The sequence below is a fragment of the Oncorhynchus masou genome, chromosome 32, assembly GCF_036934945.1.
Source record: "Oncorhynchus masou masou isolate Uvic2021 chromosome 32, UVic_Omas_1.1, whole genome shotgun sequence".
Taxonomy (NCBI): domain Eukaryota; kingdom Metazoa; phylum Chordata; class Actinopteri; order Salmoniformes; family Salmonidae; genus Oncorhynchus; species Oncorhynchus masou.
The window spans coordinates 53650387-53670446 of NC_088243.1; positions in this window are offsets into that span (position 1 = coordinate 53650387).

The window sequence follows — 20060 nt, forward strand, 5'->3', positions numbered from 1 at the left end:
AAGAATATGTACATAAATATATATGAATGAGTGATGGTACAGAGCGGCATAGGCAAGATGCAGTAGATGGTATCGAGTACAGTATATACATATGAGATGAGTATGTAAACAAAGTGGCATAGTTTAAAGTGGCTAGTGATACATGTATTACATAAAGATGCAGTAGATGATATAGAGTACAGTATATACGTATACATATGAGATAAATAATGTAGGGTATGTAGACATTCTTTTAAGTAGCATTGTTTAAAGTGGCTAGTGGTATATCTTACATCAATTCCCATTATTAAAGTGGCTGGAGTTGAGTCAGTGTGTTGGCAGCAGACACTCAATTTTAGTGGTGGCTGTTTAACAGTCTGATGGCCTTGAGATAGAAGCTGTTTTTCAGTCTCTCGGTCCCAGCTTTGATGCACCTGTACTGTCCTCGCCTTCTGGATGATAGCGGGGTGAACAGGCAGTGGCTCGGGTGGTTGTTGTCCTTGATGATCTTTATGGCCTTCCTGTGACATCGGGTGGTCTAGGTGTCCTGGAGGGCAGGTAGTTTGCCCCCGGTGATGCGTTGTGCAGACCTCACTACCCTCTGGAGAGCCTTACGGTTGTGGGCGGAGCAGTTGCCGTACCAGGCGGTGATACAGCCCGACAGGATGCTCTCGATTGTGCATCTGTAGAAGTTTGTGAGTGCTTTTGGTGACAAGCCAAATTTCTTCAGCCTCCTGAGGTTGAAGAGGCGCTGCTGCGCCTTCTTCACGATGCTGTCTGTGTGGGTGGACCAATTCAGTTTGATGTGTACGCCGAGGAACTTAAAACTTACTACCCTCTCCACTACTGTTCCATCGATGTGGATAGGGGGGGTGTTCCCTCTGCTGTTTCCTGAAGTCCACAATCATCTCCTTAGTTTTGGTGATGTTGAGTGTGAGGTTATTTTCCTGACACCACACTCCGAGGGCCCTCACCTCCTCCGTATAGGCCGTCACGCCGTTGTTGGTAATCAAGCCTACCACTGTTGTGTCGTCCGCAAACTTGATGATTGAGTTGGAGGCGTGCGTGGCCACGCAGTCGTGGGTGAACAGGGAGTACAGGAGAGGGCTCAAAATGCACCCTTGTGGGGCCCCAGTGTTGAGGATCAGCGGGGTGGAGATGTTGTTACCTACCCTCACCACCTGGGGGCGGCCCGTCAGGAAGTCCCGTACCCAATTGCACAGGGCGGGGTCGAGACCCAGGGTCTCGAGCTTGATGACGAGCTTGGAGGGTACTAAGGTGTTAAATGCTGAGCTGTAGTCAATGAACAGCATTCTCACATAGGTATTCCTCTTGTCCAGATGGGTTAGGGCAGTGTGCAGTGTGGTTGAGATTGCATCGTCTGTGGACCTATTTGGGCGGTAAGCAAATTGGAGTGGGTCTAGGGTGTCAGGTAGGGTGGAGGTGATATGGTCTTTGACAAGTCTCTCAATGCACTTCATGATGACGGAAGTGAGTGCTACGGGGTGGTAGTCGTTTAGCTCAGTTACCTTAGCTTTCTTGGGAACAGGAACAATGGTGGCCCTTTTGAAGCATGTCAGAACAGCAGACTGGGATAGGGATTGATTGAATATGTCCGTAAACACACCAGCCAGCTGGTCTGCGCATGCTCTGAGGGCGCGGCTGGGGATGCCGTCTGGGCCTGCAGCCTTACGAGGGTTAACACGTTTAAATGTTTTACTCACCTCGGCTGCAGTGAAGGGGAGTCCGCATGTTTTGTTTGCGGGCATTGTCCTCAAAGCGGGCAAAAAAGTTATTTAGTCTGCCTGGGAGCAAGGCATCCTGGCCCTTGACTTGGCTGGTTTTCGTTTTGTAATCGGTGATTGACTGTAGACCCTGCCACATACCTCTTGTGTCTGAGCCGTTGAATTGCGATTCTACTTTGTCTCTATACTGACGCTTAGCTTGTTTGATTGCCTTGCGGAGGGAATAGCTACACTGTTTGTATTCGGTCATGTTTCCGGTCACCTTGCCCTGATTAAAAGCAGTGGTTCGCGCTTTCAGTTTCACGCGAATGCTGCCATCAATCCACGGTTTCTGGTTTGGGAATGTTTTAATCATTGCTATGGGAACGACATCTTCAACGCACGTTCTACTGAACTCGCTCACCGAATCAGCGTATTTGTCAATGTTGTTGTCTGACCCAATACGAAACATATCCCAGTCCACGTGATGGAAGCAGTCTTGGAGCGTGGAATCAGATTGGTCGGACCAGCGTTGAACAGACCTCAGTGTGGGAGCTTCTTGTTTTAGCTTCTGTCTGTAGGCAGGGAGCAACGAAATGGAGTCGTGATCAGCTTTTCCGAAAGGAGGGCGGGGGCGGGCCTTATATGCATCGCGGAAGTTAGAATAGCAATGATCCAAGGTTTTACCAGCCCTGGTTGCGCAATCGATATGCTGATACAATTTAGGGAGTCTTGTTTTCAGATTAGCCTTGTTAAAATCCCCAGCTACAATGAATGCAGCCTCAGGATATATGGATTCCAGTTTGCAAAGAGTCAAATAAAGTTAGTTCAGAGCCATCGATGTGTCTGCTTGGGGGGGAATATATACGGCTGTGATTATAATAGAAGAGAATTCTCTTGGTAGATAATGCGGTCGACATTTGATTGTGAGGAATTCTAAATCAGGTGAACAGAAGGACTTGAGTACCTGTATGTTGTTGTGACCACACCACGTCTCGTTAACCATGAAGTATACGCCCCCGCCCCTCTTCTTACCAGAAAGATGCTTGTTTCTGTCGGTGCGATGCGTGGATCAACCAGCTGGCTGTACCGACTCCGATAGCGTCTCTATTGGAGTCGGAAAATCTTGCGTAAAGTACACAAGTAGCCATTTTTCCAATCGCTTCTTACCAATTGTCCCGGTGGTTATTTTATCGAAAAGATATGTGAGAAACACCTTGTGGATTGATTCTAATCAATGTTTGCCATGTTTCTGTCGATATTATGGAGCTAATTTGGAAAAAAGTTGTATTGACTGCATTTTCCGGTCGATTTCTCAGACAAACGTGAAGAACAAACGGAGCTATTTCGCCTACAAAAATAATATTTTTGGAAAAAAGGAACATTTGCTATCTAACTGGGAGTCTCCTGAGTGACAGCATCTGAAGTTCTTCAAAGGTAAATGATTTAATTTGGTTGCTTTTCTTATTTTCGTGAAAATGTTGCCTGCTGCCAGCAGAGACTAGCATAGCATTATGCCATGATAAACTTACACAAATGCTTGTCTAGCGTTGGCTGTAAAGCATATTTTGAAAACCTGAGATGACAGTGTGATTAACAAAAGGCTAAGCTTTGTCTCAATATATTTCATTTGTGATTTTCATGAATAGGAACATTTTCTAGGAAGATTTATGTCCACTGCGTTATGCTAATTAGTTTGAGGCTATGATTACGCTCCCGCATGCGGGATGGGTAGTATCAAGAAGTTTTAACAGTCTTTAGAACCTTGTTTGATGCTTCTACAAGGAAGGAGGGGGGAATGGGAGCTGAATGAGTCAGAGGTCTGCCAGAGTGGCATGAGCTGATCACGAACGCTCACATGAGAGTTAGGTTGTGTTCCATTTCATTTCTACAGACAAAGGAATTCTCCGGTTGAAACAATATTGATTTATGATTTATTATTAAGATTTACGTTAAAAACATTCTAAAGATTGATTCTATACTTCATTTGACATGTTTCTACGAACTGTAATATGACTTTTTGTCTGAACTTTCACCTGGACTTGCCCGCATGTTGTGAGTTTGGATTGTGTACTAAACGCGCAAACAAAAAGGAGGTATTTGGACATAAATGATTGACTTTATCGAACAAATAAAACATTTATTGTTAAACTGGGATTCCTGGGAGTGCATTCTGATGAAGATCATCAAAGGTAAGTGAATATTTATAATGCTATTTCTGACTTTGTTGACTCCACAACATGGCAGATATCTGTATGGCTTGTTTTGTTGTCTGAGCGCTGTACTCAGATTATTGCATGGTGTGCTTTTTCGGTAAAGTTTTTTTGAAATCTGACACAGCGTTTGCATTAAGGAGAAGTGGATGCATAACACTTGTATCTTTTAGCAATGTTTATTATGAGTATTTCTGTAAATTGATGTGGCTCTCTGCAAAATCACCGGATGTTTTGGAACTACTGAACGTAACGCGCCAATGTAAAGTGAGATTTTTGGATATAAATATGAACTTTATTGAACAAAACGTCCATGTATTGTGTCACATAAAGTCATCTGAGTGTCATCTGATGAAGATTATCAAAGGTTAGTGATTAATTTTACCTCTATTTCTACTTTTAGTGACTCCTCTCTTTGGCTGTAAAAATGCCTGTGTTTCTCTGTGACTAGGTACTGACATAACATAATCGTTTGGTGTGCTTACGTCGTAAAGCCTTTTTGAAATCGGACACTGTGGCTGGATTTACAACAAGTTTATCTTTAAAATGGTGTGAAATACTTGTATGTTTGAGGAACTTCAATTATGGGATTTCTGTTGAATTTTGCGCCCTGCACTTTCACTTGCAGTTGTTGAGGTGGGACACTTGCTTCCCGAATATCCCAGAGAGGTTAAAATAAGTTGGAGGCCTTGGAAGGAGTGTTGTATGGCATTGAAGCTCGTTTGGAGGTTTGTTAACACAGTGTCCAAAGAAGGGACAGATGTATACAGAATGATGTCATCTGCGTAGAGGTGGATCAAATAATCACCTGCAGCAAGAACAACATTATTGATATATACAAAGAAAAGAGTCGGCCTGAGAATTGAACCCTGTGGCACCCCCATAGAGACTGCCAGAGGTCCGGACAACAGGCCCTCCGATATGACACACTGAACTCTATCTGAGAAGTAGTTAGCGAACCAGGCGAGGCAGACAATAGAGAAACCAAGGCTGTCGAGTCTGCCGATAAGAATACCTGAGAAAGCCTGAGCCAGGTCGATGAAGACGGCTGCACAGTACTGTCTTTTATCGATGGCGGTTATGATATCGTTTAGGACCTTGAGCGTGGCTGAGGTGCACCCGTGACCAGCTCGAAAACTGGATTGCATAGCGGAGAAGGTATGGTTGGATTCGAAATGGTCTGTGATCTGTTTGTTAACTTGGCTTTCGAAGATTTTAGAAAGGCAGGGCAGGATTGATATAGGTCTGTAACAGTTTGGGTCTAGTGTCTCCCCCTTTGAAAAGGGGGATGACCACGGCCGCTTTCCAATCTTTGGGAATCGCAGACGATACAAAAGAGAGGTTGAACAGACTAGTAATAGGGGATGCAGCAATGGCAGAGAATAATTTTAGGAAAAGAGGGTCCAGATTGTCTAGCCACGCTGATTTGTAGGGATCCAGATTTTGCAGCTCTTTCAGAACATCAGCTGTCTGGATTTGGGTGAAGGAGAAGCAGGAGGGGGGGCTCGGGACTCTTGCTGCAGGGGTTGATTTATCAGTGGTGACAGTGTTTCCTAGCCTCAGTGCAGTGGGCAGCTGGGAGGAGGTGCTCTTATTCTCCATGGACTTTACAGTGTCCCAAAACTTTTTTGAATTAGTTCTGCAGGATGCAAATTTCTGTTTTAAAAAGCTAGTCTTTGCTTTCCTAACTGACTGTGTATATTGGTTCCTGACTTTCCTGAAAAGTTGCATATCGCGGGGACTATTCCATGCTAGTGCAGTATGCCACAGGATGTTTTTGTGCTGGTCAAGGGCAGTGAATCAAGGGCTATATCTATTCTTAATTCTACATTTTTTGAAAGGGACATGCTTATTTAAGATGGTGAGTAAAGCACTTTTAAAGAACATCCAGGCATCCTCTACTGACGGGATGAGGTCAATATCCTTCCAGGATACGCGGGCCAGGTCGATTAGAAGGGCCTGCTCGCTTCAGTATTTTAGGGAGCGTTTGATAGTGATGAGGGGTAGTCATTTGACCGCAGACCCATAACAGATGCAGGCAGTGATCGCTGAGATCCTGGTTGAAAACAGCAGAGGTGTATTTAGAGGGAAAGTTGGTCAGGATGATATCTATGAGGGTGCCCATGTTTACAGATTTGGGGTTGTACCTGGTAGGTTCCTTGATAATTTGTGTGAGATTGAAGGCATCTATCTTAGATTGTAGTACGGCCGGTGTGTTAAGCATGTCCCAGGTTAGGTCACCTAACAGTACGAACTCTGACGATAGATGGGGGGCAATCAATTCACATATGGTGTCCAGGGCACAGCTAGGAGCTGAGGGGCGGTCTATAACAAGCTGCAACAGTGAGAGACTTATTTCTGGAGAGATGGATTATTAAAAGTAGAAGCTCAAACTGTTTGGGCATAGACCTGGATTGTATGACAGAACTCTACAGGCTATCTCTGCAGTAGATTGCAACTCTGCCCCCTTTAGCAGTTCTATCTTGATGGAAAATGTTGTAGTTGGGGATCGAAATTTCAGGATTTTTGGTGTCCACATCACCAACAAACTATCATGGTCCAAACACACCAAGACAGTCGTGAAGAGGGAACAACAGCACCTTTCCCCCCTCAGGAGACTGAAGGGATTTAGCATGGATCCCCAGATTCTCAAAATGGTCTACAGCTGCACCATCGATAGCATCCTGATCTGTTGCATCACCGCCTGGTATGGCAACTGCTCAGGATCCGACCTTCAGGCGCTACAGAGGGTAGTGCGCATGGCCCAGAACATTACTGGGGCCACGCTTCCTGCCATCCAGGACCTGTATACTAGGCCGTGTCAGAGGAAGCCCAAAGAATTGTCAAAAACTCTATTTACATTAATCCCACCCCCATCGGTACCCTCTGTATATAGCCTCTCTATTGTTATTTTATTGTGTTACTTTTTATTTTATTTTTTACTTCAGTTTATTTAATAAATATTTTCTTAACTCTATTTATTGAACAGTATTGTTGGTTAAGGGCTTTTAAGTAAGCATTTCACGTTAAGGTCTTAACCTGTTGTATTCAGCACGTGACAAATAACATTTTATTTTATTTGAACCCGATCTAACATCTCTGGAGAGACCTGAAAATAGCTGTGCAGCGACGCTCTCCATCCAAGGTGACCGAGCTTGAGAGGATCTTCAGAGGAGAATGGGAGAAACTTCCGAAATACAGGTGCCAAGTTTGTAGCATTATACCCAACAGACTCATGGCTGTAATCTCTGCCAAAGGTGCTTCAACAAAGTACTGACTAAAGGGTCTGAATACTTATGTAAACGTGATATGTCAGTTGTTTCTTTTTTATAAATATGCAAAAATTGTAAAAACAATTTAATCCATTTTAGAATAAGGCTGTAACTTCAAACTAAATGTGACTTTTTCCTCTGAATTCTTTCCCAAATGTGCTGTATGTACTTGGAAGTAGCCATTTTTCAAATGATTTTGATCATAGAGCAATGTGATATACATGTAGTGTCACACCCTGACCATAGTTTGCTTTGTATGTTTCTATGTTTTGGTTGGTCAGGGTGTGATCTGAGTGGGCATTCTATGTTGGATGTCTTGTTTGTCTATTTCTATGTCTGGCCTGATATGGTTCTCAATCAGAGGCAGGTGTTAGTCATTGATTGGGAACCATATTTAGGTAGCCTGGGTTTCACTGTGTGTTTGTGGGTGATTGTTCCTGTCTCTGTGTTTACACCAGATAGGACTGTTTAGGTTTTCGTTCATTTATTGTTTTGTTAGTTATTTCATGTCTAGTTCCTTTATTAAAGAACATGAATAAACACAACGCTGCATTTTGGTCCGCTTCTCCTTCACCAGAGGAAATCCCTTACAGAATCACCCACCACAACAGGACCAAGCGGCGTGGTAACAGGCAGCAGCAGGAGCAGCGTAAAAAGGACTTCTGGACTTGGGAAGAAATCCTCGACGGGAGAGGACCCTGGGCTAAACCAGGGGAGTGTAGCCGCCCCAAGGTGCAGCAGGAGAAGAGGCAACAGGAGCAGCTCAAAGAGGAATGGACATGGGAGGACGAACTGGACGGTAAAGGACCCTGGGATCAGCCTGGAGAATATCACCACCCCAAGGAAGAACTGGAGGCGAAGAAAGCGGAGAGGCGCTGGTATGAGGAGGCAGCATGTCGACGCGGATGGAAGCCGGAGAGTCAGCCCCAAAAATTTCTTGAGGGGGGCTAACAGGAAGTATGGCGAAGCCAGGTAGGAGACCTGCATCAACTTCCTGTGGTTACCGGGGGGCTAGAGAGACCGGGCAGGCACCGTGTTATGCTGTGGTGCGCACGGTGTCCCCAGTGCGGATGCATAGCCCGGTGCGGTATATTCCAGCTCCGCGTATCGGCCGGGCTAGATTGAGCGTCGAGCCAAATGCCTTGAAGCCGGCTCTACGCATCTGGTCCCCAGTGCGTCTCCTTGGGCCGGCTTACATGGCACCAGCCTTGCGCACGGTGTCCCCGGTTCGCCTGCATAGCCCAGTGCGGGCTATTCCACCTTGCCGCACTGGCAGAGCGACCGGGAGTATTCAACCAGGTAAGGTTGGGCAGGCTCGGTGCTCAAGAGCTCCAGTGCGCCTGCACGGTCCGGTCTACCCAGTGCCACCTCCACGCACCAGCCCTCCGGTGGCAGCTCCCCGCACCAGGCTTCCTGTGCGTGTCCTCGGCCCAGTACCACCAGTGCCAGCACCACGCAACAGGCCTACAGTGCGCCTCGCCTCTCCAGCGCTGCCAGAGCCTTCCTTCTCTCCTGCGCTGCCGGAGTCTCCCGCCTGTTTAGCGCTGCCAGAGCTGCCAGTCTGCATGGTGCAGCCAGAACTGCCAGTCTGCATGGAGCAGCCAGAGCTGCCAGTCTGCATGGAGCAGCCAGAGCTGCCAGTCTGCATGGAACAGCCAGAGCTGCCAGTCTGCATGGAGCAGCCAGAGCTGCCAGTCTGCATGGAGCAGCCAGAGCTGCCAGTCTGCATGGGGCAGCCAGAGCTGCCAGTCTGCAAGGAGCTGCCAGTCTGCATGGAGCAGCCAGAGCTGCCAGTCTGCAAGAAGCTGCCAGAGCTGCCAGTCTGCAAGAAGCTGCCAGAGCTGCCAGACTGCATGGAGCAGCCAGAGCCGCCAGTCTGCATGGAGCAGCCAGAGCCGCCAGTCAGCATGGAGCAGCCAGATCCGCCAGTCAGCCAGGATCCGCCAGTCAGCCAGACTCTTCCAGATCCGCTAATCAGCCAGACTCTTCCAGAACCGCCAGTCAGCCAGACTCTTCCAGATCCGCCAGTCAGCCAGACTCTTCCAGATCCGCCAGTCAGCCAGACTCTTCCAGATCCGCCAGTCGGCCAGACTCTTCCAGATCCGCCAGTCAGCCAGAATCTTCAAGATCCGCCAGTCAGCCAGACCCTTCCAGATCCGCCAGTCAGCCAGACCCTTCCAGATCCGCCAGTCAGCCAGACTCTTCCAGAACCGCCAGTCAGCCAGACTCTTCCAGATCCGCCAGTCGGCCAGACTCTTCCAGATCCGACCAGTCGGCCAGACTCTTCCAGATCCGCCAGTTGGCCAGACTCTTCCAGATCCGCCAGTCGGCCAGACTCTTCCAGATCCGCCAGTCAGCCAGGATCTTCCAGATCCGCCAGTCAGGCCGGATCCGCCAGTCAGACAGACTCTTCCAGATCTGCTAGTCAGCCAGGATCTGCCAGAACCGCCAGTCAGCCAGACTCTTCCAGATCCGCCAGTCAGCCAGGATCTGCCAGAACCGTCAGCCAGCCAGCATCTGCCAGAGCCTTCCTCCTCTCCTGTATTGCCGGAGTCTCTCGCCTGTCCGGCACTGCCGGAGTCTGAAGAGCCCATCTGTCCCGAGCTGCCCCTCTGTCCCGATCTGCCCCTCAGTCTCGAGCTGCCCCTCTGTCCCGAGCTGCCCCTCTGTCCCGAGCTGCCCCTCAGTCCAGTGACATTAAGTAGGGTCGCCGTGGCTAGGAGGCCACGGAAGCGGGCAAGGTGGGGGACTAAGACTACGGTGAAGTGGGGGCCACGTCCAGCACCAGAGCTGCCACCGCGGACAGATGCCCACCCAGACCCTCCCCGATAGGTTCAGGTTTTGCGGCCGGCATCCGCACCTTGGGGGGGGTACTGTCACACCCTGACCATAGTTTGCTTTGTATGTTTCTATGTTTTGGTTGGTCAGGGTGTGATCTGAGTGGGCATTCTATGTTGGATGCCTTGTTTGTCTATTTCTATGTCTGGCCTTTTATGGTTCTCAATCAGAGGCAGGTGTTAGTCATTGTCTCTGATTGGGAACCATATTTAGGTAGCCTGGGTTTCACTGTGTGTTTGTGGGTGATTGTTCCTGTCTCTGTGTTTACACCAGATAGGACTGTTTAGGTTTTCGTTCATTTATTGTTTTGTTAGTTATTTCATGTCTAGTTCCTTTATTAAAGAACATGAATAAACACCACGCTGCAATTTGGTCCACTTCTCCTTCACCAGAGGAAAACCCTTACATGTTGGCTTACAGTTGAAGTCTGAAGTTTACATGCACTTAGCTTGGAGTCAATAAAACTCGTTTTTCAACCACGCCACAATTTATTGTTAAGAAACGATAGTTTTGACAAGTCATTTTTGCAACAATTGTTAACAGACAGAATATTTCACTTATAATTCATTGTATCACAATTCCAGTGGACCTTGTGAAGACGCTGGAGGAAACAGGTACAAAAGTATCTATACCCACAGTAAAACGAGTCCTATATCGACATAACCTGAAAGGCCGCTCAGCAAGGAAGAAGCCACTGCTCCAAAACCACCATAAAAAAGTCAGGCTACGGTTTGCAACTGCACATGGGGGCAAATATCATACTTTTTGGAGAAATGTCCTCTGATCTGAACTAAAATAGAAATGTTTGGCCATAATAACCATCGTTATGTTTAGAGGACAAATGGGGAGGCTTGCAAGCCTAAGAACACCATCCCAACCGTGAAGCATGGGCCTACAAACCTGAATCAGTTACACCAGCTCTGTCAAGAGAAATGGGTCATAATTCACGGAACTTATTGTGGGAAGCTTGTGGAAGGCTACCTGAAATGTTTGACCCAAGTTAAACAATTTACAGGCAATGCTACCAAATACTAATTGAGTGTATGTAAACTTCTGACCCACTGGGAATGTGATGAATCATTCGCTCTACTATTATTCTGACATTTCACATTCTTAAAATAAAGTGGTGATCCTAATGGACCTAAGATAGGGGATTTTTACTCGGATTAATTGTCAGGAATTGTGAAAAAATTAGTTTAAATGTATTTGGCTAGGGCCTCCCGGGTGGCGCAGTGGTTAAGGGCACTGTATTGCAGCGCCAGCTGTGCCACCAGAGACTCTGGGTTCGCGCCCCCAGGCTCTGTCGTAACTGGCCGTGACTGGGAGGTCCGTGGGGCGACGCACAATTGGCCTAGCGTCATCCAGGTTAGGGAGGGTTTGGCCGGTAGGGAAATCCTTGTCTCATTGTGCACCAGCGACTCCTGTGGCGGGTTGGGCGCAGTGCGCGCTAACCAAGGTTGCCAGGTGCACAGTGTTTCCTCTGACACATTGGTATGGCTGGCTTCCGGGTTGGATGGCGCTGTGTTAAGAAGCAGTGCGGCTTGGTTGGGTTGTGTAACAGAGGACACATGACTTTCAACCTTCGTCTCTCCCGTACGGGAGTTGTAGAGATGAGACAAGATAGTAGCTACTAAACAATTGGATACCATGAAATTTGGGAGAAAAAGGGAGAAAATTCAACAACTAAAAAAATTGTATGTGAACTTTCAACTCCAACTGTATATATGTTGAGGCACAGAACTACAGAAGATGAATCATCTTTTGCATTGTAAACTCCCTTTACTTCTTTCCTATTGGAGCATACTTTCTTGACAACATGATCATTTTCTAATGATGAACAAGGTATCTCAATTTGCCTCCAACACAGCCAAAGAGATCATGAACGTATGTTTGCCATACAAAGAGGGGAACTGTTGTCTGGAAAATTAAGACTTTTGACAAATTGCAGCAGCAATTCCTTTCTCCCATAAACCTACATTTTGAAAGAGACTTACAAGGAACTTAGCCATGAGACATGAGTCTTGATGTTTTTGTTTTATTGCATTGCCATTAGAGGTTTGGGTAGCTGAAGGTTGGTTCGGTAATTGTGTAAAAAAAAATGAATACATATAATAATAATAATTTGTTCGTAGCTTGATTTAATTGGTATGAATACTGTGAGGAAATAAAAATAGGCTATAATTGACTTATCCAACGTATCAATTGAATGCTGCCGATCGAAAAACACAATTCTGTGGCAAATAGAGCTGTTTTTTCCTCTTAATGTCTTTAAGTAATCTGGTAGCACTGTGTAGAGCAGGGCAAAGGCCGACCCAGGGGTGTATGCAGCCCGCAACCTGATTCAATAAGGCCCGCGGAATCATGCTCAGATCACATAAAGAATTTGCGATAGTAAAGTTCTGAAAAACGTACTGTATTTGTTATTCAAATTAAAAGCCCAATGAATACTCACCTTTGTATAATGATTTAACTCCCACCGCTTGTGGGGCATTTATTTTGAAGGCACGTTTAAATAACAACTGCACCAGGACAGACATTGACTGACAGGCTGACACACACACACGTCACAGTTATAGATAGTAGCTCGCTAGAAATTGCACAAAAAAAGAGAGTTTTTCAAAGATTTCAAAGAAAAGGAAAGGATACAATGAATGTAGGGTGTTCCAGTTAGAGTGGACCTATATTGAGGTATCAGGGAAAGTTGTGTGCTTTGTGTGCAAAGAGACCATCGCTGTCTTGAAAGACTTCAACTTGTCTCGACACATTGCAGATGAAGCAGAGAAATATGGGAATATGTCTTCTGAGCAGAGGGCAGGTGCATCGAAGGAGTTGCTTTCTCAGTTGCAAAAGCAGCAAGGACTTTTCACAAAACTGCATTAATAAGCAAATGACGGAACTGCGAGAGCTAGCTATGTACTGTCTCACAGAATTGCTAAACATAGCAAGGCATTCGCTGAGGGTGAATTCATTAAAGAATGCTTAATTGACTCTGCAGCAATACTTTGCCCCGACAAGAAAGAGTTGTTTGAAAATGTTTCCCTTTCAAGATGAACAGTGACACGGCGTGTTGAGGACCTCGCAGAGAATGTAGAACAACAGTTGAAAGACAAGGTAAAGGATTTCACATATTTCTCATTAATCCTGGATGAGAGCAGTGATGAACGTGACATGGCGCAGTTATTGATAATCCTACGAGGTATACTTTGGAATTACAGAGGAGCTTGCTTCCGTGCAGTCAATGAAGAGCACTGCAGGGAAAGATTTATTGGAGGAGGTTAAGCAAAGCTGGGACTGAGTTTTAAAAAGTTATCCAATGTGACCACTGATGGGTGCCAAAACTTGACAGGAAAAAAGTTGGCCTTTTGAAAAGGATACAAGATCATGTAGCTGAGCTGAACCCAGATCATTTTCCTGCATTGCATTATTCATCAGGAGGTGCTCTGTAAACGTGATCTGAAAATGAGCCATGTTGTGGATGCAGTCACTTAAGTGGTAAACTTCATAAGAGCAAAATCTTTAAACTACAGGCAGTTTGTCTCACTGTTGGAAGAGACAAAGTCGGATCATGCAGATCTCCCCTACTTAGAAGGGTGTGGGACCTGAAGTCAGAGATTCCTGACTTTTTGCAAATGAAATGAAAATATGTGGATTTCCCTCAACTGCAAGATTAAGAATGGTTGGCTGATTTTTCCTTCATCGTGGACATCATGGCCCTCATGAATGAACTGAATTAAAAACTACAAGGGAAGGGCCTTTTTGCACATCAGATGTACAGCCTTGTCAAAGCCTTCAAGGTAAATTACTCCTCCTGACCCGTCAAGTAGAAGCCAACAATCTCACCCACCTTCGGACACTCTAGTCTGTTCCCTATCAGATGACCAGCGGGAGAAGTATACATCGCTGCTGCGTGCTTCGAATGGCGAGTTCCCTCGTCGTTCTCAGGATTTCAAAGTGTTAGAAAATGACATGCTGTTGGATTCCTCTCCTTTCACCTTCAATGTGGAAAACGCTCCCACGGACCTGCAACTTGAGCTTATCGATCTTCAGTCTGATACAGTGATTGGAGAGCTATTCAAAACAATGTCCCTGACGAGGTTCTAATGCATCTCTCGATGAACAAAACTTTCCAAAGATTAGGAGACATGCTCAGAAGATGTTAGTATTGTTTGGGTCAACCTATGTATGTGAACAGACATTTTGAGTGATGAATTTTTGAGTGATGCATTTTGAGTGATGAAGTCAAGGCACAGATAATCTCTTACTGGCTCTCACCTCGCAGCAATCCTGAGCATAGCGACATAAGAAACTATACCTGACTTCACTGCCCTAGTCAATGCCCATCAGAGACTTCACTCCTCATGCTGATTGAGTAGTTTAAATGTAATGTTGAGCTCTCGCTCTCTGTCTTGTATTTTTGTGCATAACCGTTAACAAGAGTTCTGTCCGTGGTGCTGAATGCACAGTGTACTTTTCCCTCCGTGTAGTTCATTGCATGTTTAATAATGAAAATACCTACCAAAAGGAGACCATGGACATGGTTCATTTCAGTGCATGTTAAAAGAGTAAAATAAGTAGCATATCTGGATGTGATTTACAGGAGATATATTGGTCAACACAGTAATGTAATTTGATCCTGACCCGCGATGGCAAAAATATATTCTAATGTGGTCTTCCGTGGAAAATAATTGCCCAGGCCTGGTGTAGAGGATAACGTATTATTTATTTCATTTTGTAATCTCAGTTGTTTCAGTGGTAGAGGAACAGTGGCCAGATGTCTCCCCCTAGTGGTTGTGAGGAGACATTACCGACCTGTCTCTTGCCAGAGGTTCTTGCACAATCCCAAATCAAATCAAATTGTATTTGTCACATGCGCCAAATACAACAGGTGTACCGTAAAATGCTTACTTACAAGCCCTTGACCTCAATGCTGTTGTGCCTTCTTCACCACATGGTCCACCCACACAGTGTGGTGAAGAAGGCGCAACAGTGCCTCTTCAACCTCAAGAGGCTGGAAAAATGTGGCTTGTTACCCAAAACTTTTACAGATGCACAATCGAGTGCATCCTGTCAGGCTGTATCACAGCCTTGTACGGCAACTGCACCGCCCTCAACCGCAAGGCTCTCCAGAGGGTGTTGTGGTCTGCACAACGCATCACCAGGGGCAAACTATCTGCCCTCCATGACACCTACAGCACCCGATGTCACAGGATGGCCAAAAAGATCGTCAAGGACAGCAACCATCCGGGCCACTGCCTGTTCACCCCGCTACCATCCAGATGGCGAGGTCAGTTTAGGTGCATCAAAGCTGTGACCGAGAGACTGAAAAACAGCTTCTACCTCAAGGCCATCAGACTGCTAAAAAGCAAAAACTGCTGCCTACATTGAAACCCAATCACTGGACACTTTAATAAATGGATCACGAGTCACTTTAAACAATGCCACTTTGAATAAGGGCACTTTAATAATGTTTATCTTACATTTCTCATATCATATGTGTATCTATTGCACCTTGCCTATGCTGCTGGCCATCGTTCATCCATGTATTTATATGTACATATGCTCATTCATCTCTTTAGATTTGCGTGTATTAGGTAGTTGTTGGGGAAGTGTTAGATTACTTGTTAGATATTACTGCTCTGTCAGAACTAGAAGCACAAGCATTTCGCTACACTCGCACTAACATCTGCTAACCATGTGTTTGTGACCAATAAAATTTGATTTGATTTTGATTTAAAATAGAGTGAAGAAAAGATTTACTAATAAAGTAAAGTAAAATATATATATAACACAATAAGATTATATAACAATAACGAGGCCATATACAGGGGGTACTTGTACTCAGTCAGTGTGCGGGGTTACAGGTTAATCGAGGTAGTTTGTACATATATAGTGGCATGCAAAAGTATTCAGCCCCTTGGTATTCTTTCTATTTTGTTGCCCTACATCCTGGAATTAACATAGATTGTTTGGGGGTTTGTATCATTTGATTTACACAACAAGCCTACCGCTTTGAACATGCAAAATATATTTTGTTGTGAAACAAACAAGAAATTAGACAAAAAACAGAACTTAATCGTGCATAACTATTCACCACCCCCCAAGCCAATATTTTGTAGAGACATCTTTGGCAGCAATTACAGCTGCAAGTCTCTTGGGGTATGTCTCTATAAGCTTGGAACATCTAGCCACTGGGATTTGCTCCAGCTTCTTCAAATTGGATGGGTTCCGCTGGTGTACAGCGATCTTTATGTCATACCACAGATTCTCAATTGGATTGAGGTCTGGGCTTTGACTGAGCCATTCCAAGACATTTAAATGTTTCCCCTTAAACCACTCCAGTGTTGCTTTAGCAGTATGGTTAGGGTCATTGTCCTGCTGGAAGGTGAACCTCCGTCCCAGTCTCAAATCTCTGGAAGACTGAAACGCCATCCATCATTCCTTATATTCTGACCAGTTTCCCAGTCTCTGCCGATGAAAAGCATCCCCACAGCATGATGCTGCCACCACTATGCTTCAATGGGGGGATGGTGTTCTCGGGATGATGAGAGGTGTTTGTTGGGTTTGTGCCAGACATAGCATTTTAGTCTCATCTGATCAGAGTACTTTCTTCCATATGTTTGGAGAGTCTCCCACATGCCTTTTGTCAAAAAACAAATGTGTTTGCTTATTTCTTTCTTTAAGCAATGGCTTTTTTCTGGCTACTTTAAGGATAAATCCCAGCTCTGTGGAGTGTACGGCTTAAGGTGGTCCTATGGACAGATACTCTCCGCTGTGGAGCTTTGCAGCTCGTTCAGGGTTATCTTTGGTCCCTTTGTTGCTTCTATGATCAATGCCCTCCTTGCCTGGTCCGTGAGTTTTGGTGGACGGCCCTCTCTTGGCAGATTTGTTGTGGTGCCATATTCTTTATTTTTTTTAATAGAGGATTTAATGGTGCACCGTGGGATGTTCAAAGTTTCTGATATTCTTTTATAACCCAACCCTGATCTGTACTTCTCCAAAACTTTGTACCTGACCTGTTTGGAGAGCTCCTTTGTCTTCATGGTTCCGTCTTGCTTGGTGGTGCCTGTTGCTTAGTGGTGTTGCAGACTCTGGGGCCTTTCAGAACAGGTGTATACATACAGAGATCATGTGACAGATCATGTGACACTTAGATTGCACACAGGTGGACTTTATTTAACTAATAATGTGACTTCTGAAGGTAATTGGTTGCACCAGATCTTATTTAGGGTCTTCATATGAAATGGGGGGGAATACACACCACTTTTCAGGTTTTAATTTATTTATTCATTTTTTAAAACAAGTTGTTGTTTTTTCATTTCACTTCACCGGTTTGGACTATTTTGTGTATGTCCATTAACTGAAATCCAAATAAAAAATCTATTTAAATTACAGGTTGTAATGCAACAAAATAGGAAAAACGCCAAGGGGAATGAATACTTTTGCAAGGCACTGTATGGTGCTATGCACATGTCCTTAATCTGGTTTGTCCGACACAACTGAAATTGTCTTAGCAAGTGGGTCGCTGTTTGCTCTCCTTAACGACATTGCTGTGTTACTCCGTGAATCCTACCAAAGGATGGATGTGTGGGAGAAGAAGAGCCATGACACGCGCCACAGATGCCTGTCTCCAATCGGAGAAACACTCTGGTGGGCTAAGGATAGTGCTTTGAAGAAGGTCTTTGGATCCTTTGGAAAACCAGACCAGGGTCTCTATGTTGAAGTGCTCCTCACACTATCAGCCATACAAGGACAGGCCAACAGGAAGACAACTGTTCTGGTGAAGGAAAGAGGACTTACTGAGGCTCTTCTCCGGTATGAGACGATACTGACAGCTCAAATATTTCGTTGGATATGTGAGAACACGTCACCACTGTTCAAATACCTGCAGGCAAGTGGGATGGACATCCTGTCTGCTCATCAAATGGTTGTGGCTACACAGGAAACGCTGAAAGGCATGTCAAGAGACACCATTAAGGCAGTTACAGACACATTTGTTCAGTTTGCAAATAAAAAGATCAAAGAACAGGATGAGGACACAGAACTGGAGGAGGTGGAAGCCACTCTGCAACGGAAAAAGGCAAGAAAGAAGAAAATCATGTCTGGATAGATGGCTCAAGATGAAGCTTTGACAGAGGCAGAGAGTAGAGTGCCTATACAGTTCAAGTCCACAATCAAATTATGGATACAGTCACAGGTAGTATCCACAGGCGAATTCTGTCTCATGGCATTCTATATGCAGACCTAGCCCTTCTGGATTCTATTAAACTTCTCCCAAATAACATCCAATGGTCTTCCAGAGACAGCCCTTTAAGAGCTTCAGCAAATGTTTGCTTCGATTTGAAAGCCAAGCAACAGTTGACAATTTGCAGTATGAGCTGAGAAGCCTCACTGTACAGTGGAAAAGACTGAAGATCCTGAAGATTGGAGGAATACATGACCAGGACAGTGGAGGATGGCCAAAATGGAAATGAAAAATAAATGCTGCTCATCCTGCAAAGATTGTCCACTGTGTTACCAGATGCTGAGACGGTACAACCTGCTGACTGATGCGTACCATATCCTTGACCTTGGATACAAGTTCCTTCTCACCCTCTCAGTTACCCAAGTAGAGCGAGCGAAGTTTCTCTACCTTAAAGTATATCAAGAGCAGACTCAGGAGCACTCTCTCACAAGAATACCGAGAGGCCTTCGTGCTGATGGCCACCGAGAAGGACATCCTAATGGCCCTGGATACTTTAGTTTAGTTTATTAGTTCGACCATTTAAAAAAACAAGCAAACATAAAACTTGAAAAAGCCATACGTGCACATGAATAAAATCATTGAGGATAACACACTGTCACGACTTCCGCCGAAGTCGGTCCCTCTCCTTGTTCGGGCGGTGTTCTGCGGTCTACGTCACCAACCTTCTATCCATCGCTGATTCATTTTTCATTTTCCATTGGTTTTGTCTTGTCTTTCTTCACACCTGGTTCCAATCCCATCAATGACATGTTGTGTATTTTAACCCTCTGTTTCCCCTCATGTCCTTGTCGTGATTGTTTGATTGTATGTTATGTGCAAGTTATGTTCTGGTGTGCGACGGGTTTTGTACCCCCTTTTATTATTTTGGCTTTTGGAGTTTTGTGACAACTTATTAAACAACTTTGTTTATACCAAGTTCATTCTCCTGTGCCTGACTTCCCTGCCACCAGCACGCACCCAATACACACACAATAAAGTCTGGGCCTTATTTCCATTGTGGTCCTCTTGAGACGAGATGGCTAGACAAGATCGAATACGGTATGGCAGTGAAATAATAAAACAAAAACAGAGTAGAAAAACCTATCTCATCATTCCAGTCACATCATAGGGGTTATTCATATGGGCACAGAAGACAGCAAACATATTTTTACATTATTTTTAAAGCTGCCCAGAGAGGATGTTGTTTGTTTTGGCTTGGTGATCGATGGAGTTGCAGAGAAAAGCGTGCCGTTGATAAAAATTGCTCCTCCAATAAGGTACTTGCGGCATATTTCCTATAACTTGCTTACTTACCATTATTTTACTCCTACATTTCTGTCTCTTGTCCAGTACTTTGACAGAGTGAAGACAGCCAGCTGAACCTGAGCAGCAGTTAGACAGTTCTATATTTCAGTGAATATTGTGAATATTATAGCATCTCTTTTTCACTCTAGGCTTCAGTTGCTGTGATGTAGTTCAATCAATACTCATGATGGCTTGTGCTGCTCTCTTACAGGTTACATTCTATTTTTGGAGAGGTGTTCAACCACTGTTTTTTAGAACGTGTACTACCACGACTTAAAGCCAGCCCTCTGACCCTGAGCAGCAGTTAAACCGTTCTATGTCTCAGTGAGTATTGTGGATATTGTTGAATCTCATTTTCACTCTAGGCTTCATGTGATGTGAGGTCGTTCTTATCGTGACAAATTCAGTGTGTGTTCTGTAGAAGTTTTCTAACAATGTGCAGCGTTTGTGTGTGTGTTCTGCAGCCTTTTTAAAGTAGCACTGCAGTAGTGATCAATGGTTGTGATGC